At 43.2% G+C, this 6,388-nt stretch overlaps 1 long non-coding RNA gene across 1 annotated transcript; it reads right to left on the reverse strand.

The window, feature by feature from the left end:
- Nucleotides 1-2,393: 2,393 nt before the first annotated feature.
- On the reverse strand, nt 2,394-5,981 carry LOC112844914 (uncharacterized). Its single transcript, XR_003217684.1, has 4 exons — nt 5,833-5,981; nt 5,568-5,633; nt 3,168-3,263; nt 2,394-3,093 (listed from the first exon to the last, which is right to left on the reverse strand). It is a non-coding gene; the product is annotated as an uncharacterized LOC112844914 (long non-coding RNA).
- Nucleotides 5,982-6,388: the final 407 nt, after the last annotated feature.

Raw genomic sequence — 6,388 nt, forward strand, 5'->3', positions numbered from 1 at the left:
ATTCTGGGATATTTAACTGTACCAAGTACACACAAGTCACCACCGATGCATGCTCGATAAAACAGGCGGAGCAAAAACACATCCGGGACTTTTTCGCGTTCTCGGCTTGATGCGTACTTCGGATTGGAACAGTACTTGGTCTCCGACTGATGACGTTCACGAGTACACGAGAACGCAAGTACGCACAAGTACACATATTGAGAAAGGGCCCAGATAAACACCCCATTAGCCTTTAGCCCGGTCGGACTGGGCAGCAAAGGGCTGCTTAAATGCCGCAAACTCCTCTACTCCGCTACTTGGACCACTAGCGCTGACCATAACTACCGCTTGACAGACTGACCACGCGCACCATACACATATTGTTTTTTTCTTTTTCGAATCTTCGGATCACGTGTGTACCGAACCGTGGAGTGGGATCGGTTCGGATTTCGGATCAACCGTGATCCGTTGCACCACTAATATATATATATATATATTAGAGATGGACCGATCTAATATTACGTATCGGTATCGGTCCGATACTGACCTAAATTACTGGATCGGATATCGGAGAGAAATAAAAAATGTAATCCGATCCATTAAATATCACGAAAACACCTCACAAAACTTGCGACACGCCGTAACTCGCCTCATAACGTTAGCACGTCGGAGCAGTATGCATCACGTGATAGAGCGGCTGTGGTGGGCCTGGTTGAGCATTTGGAGCTTCACTAACAACCTGGCATTTCATCTCCGACAAAGTTATCCCAGAGAGAAGTAAAGCAAGTGTGTAAGTTCATCTCTGAATGTTTGTAAAGCATTCCCACATTAAGCTTAACAACCGATATTGTTAGGATGCCAGGGTCGTTGACCCAGTGTTTTTGGTTCTGTACTTTTACTTTTGATGGTTTTGTATTATGACTGTTGTTTTGGGTTTCCTAGGGTTTAGTGGTGTTCCCTCTGTTTGGTGTCTTCCCTGCTTGTGCATCCCCTTAGTGTAGTTGGTCTCTGTGTTTGGTCCGCGTCTCTGAGTCTGTGTCATTACGTGTATGTGTTTCCTGTTTTACTTTGAAGGTCTCGGTCTTATGTCAGCGCGTTCTGTTTATGTTTCCCCTGCCCCGTCAGCTGTTATGTCTCCCAGGTGTGTTTCCCTCCTGTTTCCCATCCCCTGATTACTGGTGTGTATTTATAGTGTGTGTTCACCCGTCCTCGTTGCTGGTTCGTCTGTGTTGTTCCCCTCGGTCTCCCTGCGTCTCTCTGTCCGTCTATCTGTGTAGTTCCCTGGACCTCCCTGCGTCTTCTTTCTGGTTCGCTTTGTTAGTTTGCCCAGTTTAGGTTTTCCAGTTTCATGTTCACCTGCCACTTCTGTTTGTATCTACTTCTGTTCAATAAATACTCACCTGCACCAGAGCTGCCGCATTTTGGGTGATATCTTCAATTCCACGTCTGCCACATCGGACGTGACGGATATATGGAGCGACTGCCTCTTCTCTCCCTCTCCCTCTCCTGCTGCTACTTCAATCATGAAACTGATCAATGATCAGCTGATCGGCTTTTCTGTCGCGAGTCCGTCTCTCTTCTTTGTTTTTGGCCCACTTTGGACCAGAAAGAGGAAACAGCGGCTGAACAACAGCAGCACGTTTAAGCTTGATAAGCTGTTGTTAGAATTTATTTAATATTACTTTCTACACCAGGATCGTTTTCTACGTAGCTGATGGCTGGTAACTGTGCAGGGGCGGATCTAGCAAAGTTTAGCCAGGGGGGCGATAGGGCATGAACAGGGAAAAGGGGGCACAAAGACATACTTTTCTTTCTTATTCTCATTTAAAATATGTAGCTTTTAATAAATAATTATCTGAATCTTACACCCAAAGTTTTAATTTGATATAAAATATATAGAAGTCCATTACTGTATATAGTAACTGTTAAGTCTAATATACCCTAGTAAGCTATAGTACTTTTTCCTTCAGGAAGGCTGTGCAGTCTACAATTCTGTTAAAGAAAGATGTTGAATCTATTTAATATTTCTGGAAAAATAGTTGATTTCTGTGCATTTTTTCCCCACACTGCATCCAATTAAGGTTGATTATGTCAATTAAGCATCATGAGGTGGAGCGTGAGGGGTTGTTCCCTATTTTTGTTGTTGTTGTTGTTGCTGGGAGTTGGAACCCTATTAGTTAGGTTGCTTAATATTTAAGGTAAGTACCGTTTAAAATACCAGAATAGGGAGGATGGTGTAGGTTTAAGTTTATTAGATTGATCAGTATTGCAAAACTATGAACTATTTTTTTTTGCATACAGGTATAACAGAATAGCTTTATTGTTGTTGTTGTTTTTAAACTTGAGTATGAACTTATACAAAATGCAGCAAGATATAAAAAAACAGTTTTATTGATTAAAAAACACTATATCGGATTCATATTGGTATCGGCATATATCCAAATTTATGGTATCGGTATCGGACATAAAAAAGTGGTATCGTGCCATCTCTAATATATATATATATATATATATTAATATATATATATATGTATATACACACATAATGTAGCAGTATTTCCAGAAGTTAATAAATGTGCAAATCATAGGGTATTAAAAGAAATTTTTTGCTTGTATGGTAAAGTTGGTACAGGATGTGCTCAGGATGTGAAACTCAAGATCATAACGAGAACAACAGGAAACAGCTCATGGTGTAAGTGAGATGTATAGATACATACATACACACACACACACACACACACACACACAACCGGTAAAGAAATATACTTGTCTCAATGGCAATAACCCACCAGCAGACTAATGTTGTACCATCCTTAAGACTGTAATTTAACAAAAAAGAGATACAAATCTTGTCAAAAATGATCTTGTCATAAATACACTAGTATTTATAAATAATATAAATACACTACATAAATACAAGTAGAACAAGACAAAAAAAAAAAACCAAGATCCAACACTGACAACCAACCACCATTCAAAAAAGTAAAAAAACAAAACATATATCAAGTAAAATATAATTAATCTGATAGCCTTGGTAATCTTCAAATCACAGGTTGCAATTTGTAGTTTGCTTATTCAAACTGATCCAAAACAACCCAGTAAGTGACTCCTTTTCTGCAACAAACATCAAATAACGGTTAATATGTTGACCTTTCAACATGACAAGTAAAAGTTTTTGTTGTACTGACCTTTCACTTGCACTTGAGTCTAAAGACCTTGAAATGGCTTCTTGGAGTTTGGGGTCATCTCACAGGTATTCTTCCTCAAACAGGCCAAGATATTTACTGCAAAGCCAGAATGTTTTGTAAATTATTTAGTTAAATTACATATAAATGATGTTGACATAATTACATTATCACAATACATAGGTTGGCCTCAGCTTTATTAAAGTTGTGTGGGATCATCTTGACAGAGAACAGAACAAAAAGCCTGGCAAACTATTCCTGAACCATGCTTAAAGAAATTCAATGAAAAGAAGACATCGCCATCCAGAAAGCTTGGTTAAGGGAGTTCAAGCTGTGTTGAAGACTAAAGTAGCTCATATCACATTTTTAATTTTAAGCTCATTAAAATTCTGGAAGTTTTGTTCTACTCTAATATACTGTGCTGTCTGTTTGTAGACATCATTTTGTAGACTTTTTTAATTTTAATCACATTTTTAATTTTAAGCTCATTTAAATTCTGTTATATCTTTGCAGGAGGCCTCCTCTCTACAGGAGCTCACTCTGCAGGTGGGGGAGAGACATAGGAGAGGTAGAGAATGAACTCAACCTGGGTGTCTATTGTCTTGTGTAGTTTGGGAGATGATTGAATGATGGGGTGGGTGCAGTTGTCTCTGCGGTGGAGTCGGGTGGGCTGCCCCGGACTCTGTGGGGCTGGGCGGTGCTGCTGCTGTGGGCCTCGGTCCGGATGGGGCTGGGCCCCCTTGCCCTGGTGGGTTCCAGAGTGTGGGGGTGCCTACTGGGGTCAGCGGGGGCTGGCCCCAGGGAGGGGCCGCTTTCCCCTCCCTTTCTTCCCTCCCCATCCTCAGCTGCCTCCCTCTTCCCGCTCTACCACACCCACCCACACACGCAGGGCTTGGGGTGCAGGTATGTCACCAGGGTGCAAGGGAGGCACTCCCCCTCTGTCCCCTTCTGGCCGCCTGTGCCTCAATTTTATTCTGCAACCTAGACATTCACATTACTCACACTCTCACATAACACATACATATAGGGCCTTGGGGGTGGGCACGTTTTGGGGTCTTCACTCACCCCGGTTCTGTTGACCGTCAGGGCTGGGGGGCTGGGAGGAGGTGCTGGCCGTCAGATTGGGGTCTGGGATGCGGGGCCTCCCTGCTACTGCAGATAAGGAGGCGGTCCGCTTGCCTCCACCCCAGAGAGAAGGGTTACATCTCCTGGGTCTAGGTGCGGCTTGCCCCTCTGGGGGTGGGGGTACCTGGACCTGGGATATAGAGTATGTTTGGGGAGTGTGATTTGTGTCGATTTGTGTCTGTCTACACGTTGGGTAAGTGCCGAGTATTTGGTTGTGTACATGGGGGTGGGAATGTACGTTTGTGTCTGCGTGCGCCTGTTCGTCTGTGTCTATATGGCAGGTATGTCTTAGACTCGACCTCTCTGGGAACATCTCAGGCCCTCCAAAGTACGGAGGCCTATCTCCCCTCACCACACTCCCTGCCGGTGGCTGATGCCCTCAGACGTTGGTGTGTTGGTGGTTCTTGTCGACTGGGGTTGGGCGCTCATGTATGTACCAGCTCACTCCTGGTGGCCGATTGGCGGGGCCTGGCGGCTGTGGCCCTGCTGGCCCCTTCCGGGGGTGGGGTGCCCTCAGGGCTCTGGCCTCTGGGCCTGAGGCTCGGTTCTCTCTGGCACAGCTGGCTGCCGGCAGAGCCCGTGGGCACGCCACTGCAACCCCCTCTGGCCTCTGCTCCGTGGCTGCTGGGTGACCTCTCGTTTGGGGCTCCACTCAGCTCTTCCCAGGAGGGTGGCACGGTTGCCCCCCTTTGGTGGTCCTCCTTAGGTCCTCGTACTCTGGGGCCTCTGCATGTCTGGGGCCTGGATCTCCTCCATACCTGCTTCATGCCCTGGGGGACGGGGCTATGGCTCCCCACACTCCCTAGCAGATTGTTACATGGAGAAACCTTTGGAATACAAGCGTGCTGATCCACACAGGTGTGCACACAGGTGTACACACGGGTGTTCACAGACATAAACTACACCTTTCTTGGCTGCTACCTCAAAGCACATTGTGCGCTGTCTATCTTGCGTGCTGCACAATAACATTTAATATTTAGTATCTACTGTTGTCTACTGCTAGCTAGTTTATTGTGATGGTGCTGTATTTATTATGTTGCTCTTTTTTGTTTGTTTTCTCTTCTGTTTTTTTTTCTCCATACAGGTGATCCAGGTGTTTTGTTTGTTTTTCTTTTTTTTCCCCCCCCTTTCTCACCATCTCTTCTCCCCTCTATTTTTGATTTTCACAAAGACTTGACGCTTAACCAAAGACACAATACCTAAGATGACTAAGTAACAGACACTGAACCAACTTCATTTCCATTTTATTTGGAGCGACTTTTAGATAGGAATATTTACCACATTTGTCAGAATTTACAGTTTCTGTGAAATCCTGCCTGCTTGTATTTCTCCATCAGAATATGTCTGTAAATTAAAACAGATAATACATTTCATTATACTGACAACAAAATGGCATAGTAAATATTTGTATTATGTTTATGTATTATATATTAAAACATAATACAAATGACAATGTTTAAGGGAGTTTAAAATCCATCTTTACCTTTTTCACTCTCATTTTATGAACATTCATACATTTGCTGAAATGCTCAGGATTACTTACTGATTCATTGTCCTCACATTAAATGACCTTGTCAGGTCTGACATAAATTGACTTCTGATGAAACAGTTTTTTCACAAGGTCTCCATTCAAAGTCTGTTTGGAAGTGAGTGATGGCTCAACAAGTTTGGTGTGGCATGCCAGCAAATATGTAGCCTAGGGGAGGAAGAAAACATAGTGTATATGAAATTTTTGTTAAGGCTAACAGACTACAATACAATACAGTACATTAAAAGGTTTCTAAAAGATATCAATCCAGTCATCCGACCAGTGCTCCCAGATCCTTTTTGGAAATACCCAAAGCTGACCTTTAATAGTATAATAATCTAAGTAACAAAAAAAATCTTTTTATGAAAAAGGATCTAAAGCTTGCCTGCATCCTTCAACAACTGGCTGAAAGGCAGTCCTTATTGCCTGCATTACTTTTTCTGAGTCACAGACACAGCAACTCCAGTGCAGATTTTATATTTCCATTTTCAAAAAGCCAAGCTTTTTTGTTACGCCTTGGCACATGTGCAGTTAGATGGTCTGGCAAGAGAATCACTTCTTTGGTGAAAGA

Source organism: Oreochromis niloticus, unplaced genomic scaffold, assembly GCF_001858045.2.
Source record: "Oreochromis niloticus isolate F11D_XX unplaced genomic scaffold, O_niloticus_UMD_NMBU tig00002144_pilon, whole genome shotgun sequence".
Lineage (NCBI taxonomy): Eukaryota > Metazoa > Chordata > Actinopteri > Cichliformes > Cichlidae > Oreochromis > Oreochromis niloticus.